The following is a 2281-nucleotide window of genomic DNA, read 5'->3' on the forward strand; positions in this document are numbered from 1 at the left end:
ACACTATTTACTATTTCTTTCCCCTTGCTCAAGCCATGTCGCACAGGAACGAATCTTTGATCCCCTCACAATATAATTGTACTCGTTTTCATATTCCACTTTAGCCGATTCAAGATTTGCTAAGTTTTCCTGAGTGGGCGTTTCCACTATTTTCTCCTCACAAAATTTAAGTTTTCTTTCAATATCTTGCATTTTCTTTCTCCTTTCCTTAGCTTTTGATTTACTGTAAGATATACTTTCCTAACGAATTTTATATTTCATCCAATCCGATTTAACTCTCAAATCATCACAATAATTAATTTTGTCCAGCCACTTTGGGAAACCATCACGTAAGCACTGAGCATGCCGGGGGTATTCTAATAGGCTGTTATTGAACTTCCAGAAAGAGGGACCATGCTGTTGATCTTTTAAGCTGGTAATTTCAAGGGTTATTGCAGAATGGTCCGTTTTGATTGCTGTCACAATGTCTACATTAGCTACATCGTCTTGTAGCAACTCGCTTATAAGCCAGTAGTCTAATCGCCTTTGAATTATTGGGCTTTTTTGCCTTCAAGTAAACTTTTTAGCATCAGGATTACGGATTCTTCAAATGTCTGCTAAATCATTCTTTAACAAAATTTAGTCTACAAACTTCACCGATTCTTTTAGCACTGGTTTTCCACCTGAACAGTCTTCTAGATCAGGGTCAAAAGTGATATTCAAGTCCCCGCCTAATATAATTTTGTGATTGGTCCCTTGGTATTGCTCGTCACCAAGAAGTTCGGTCAATGATTGAAAGAACAAAGACTGGCTAGTGACACTATTGTGGGCATAGATATTTACCAAAAGGAAGGGCTCATCTTGAATTGTTGCTTCGATAAATAAAAATCTCCCCTCCTTATCGGTTTGAATTGATTGCAATTTAAAGTCAAAGGATTTGCGTATAAGGATAGCAACCCCACGACTATTGGTAGAGCCATGAGCGAAGTATATGTCTCCAGGCCATTGTTTTCTCCACTGATTTTTTATTTTTCAGACTCTAATGAAATGTGTGTTCACAGAATTTAGTTTGATACATACTATTGGGCAAATAAGCCTATCAGAATTTTAAAACTATCAGAATTTTATTTGCATCATGCACTGCAATTCCTTGTTGGAAGAGCAAGACCAGTCAACAGTTGTTCACATAGTACAGAAGATAGATACCATTCTTGTCAACAGTATTCAGACAGTTTAACATGCATTATGACAAATTTATTAATCTTATGAGTGGTATGCTCTTGAATGTCAACATAGTGTGAAGCACAACCAATCAATCAGTTAACACACATAAGCATTAATGTAAGCACATTTTATCTGTACCTGTTCATTGCTAGGCTGCAAAATCTAGTACATGTTTTGCTTGAAATCAATAATAATCAATTCGAGTGATTTCCAGAACCTGAGTGCCTCCCTGATTCAGAACAGAAAAGGAACTTGAAGATACATTTTTGCAGACACCAACTGCAAGACAAAGACTAGAAAATAAACTGCCATCTCTAAAACAGGCTAAACACATGTGAAGATTATTTGCACTGATCCTCACACTTCCATGTACCGTCAGTGTTGGTTTGAGTCAGACAAGCACTGGGTTCTGGAAATTGGAGAGAAGGCATGAACCTGACCATATTTGATTTATACTACCAAACATAGTTATAGGAATTATGGAGTGAAATATGCGAAACCTTCTCATCTTACAAATAGCCCTCTCCACATGAATTCTATGCCTTGCCGCGGTCTGTGTTTTAATGACGTCATCTTCTCCAAATCCAACCTTATCTTTATTCCGCGAAAAAATCGAAGGAATTGCATCGACCTTCAATCGCTATTTGCCAGATTATGGATTAATAAAATCATCTGATGTAAAGTGTTCGCTGCAGATCTTGGTATGGCGATTGACATTGAAATATCGTGGATCTCTTTTCATTTTCGTGATCCAAACAGAGAAAAGACTTTTAGAATTTAACGGCAATCCATGAAAAAGAAAGATCCTTCCGGTTAGCAGAGCTGTTTTGGCAGACTCCAGCGCAGCAAAACTGTGGCATCGCGGCTTATTTTTCTGTAAATGTCAATTGTTCACGTGACGCCTGCGTGTGAGTTAGCCAAATTTGTCTATAAGGCCGGAGGTGAATGCTTTTCCATCATTTTTTCCTCAAATTAGCAAATGTAATCAAATAATCTGTTTGACATTTTCCTGGACATGGAAGAAGACATTCCCCTTTAAACTGTGTTGATTGAATACTGCATCAACCATTTCAATGAT

This window comes from Montipora foliosa, chromosome 11, assembly GCF_036669935.1.
Source record: "Montipora foliosa isolate CH-2021 chromosome 11, ASM3666993v2, whole genome shotgun sequence".
NCBI classification, from domain to species: Eukaryota; Metazoa; Cnidaria; class Anthozoa; order Scleractinia; family Acroporidae; genus Montipora; species Montipora foliosa.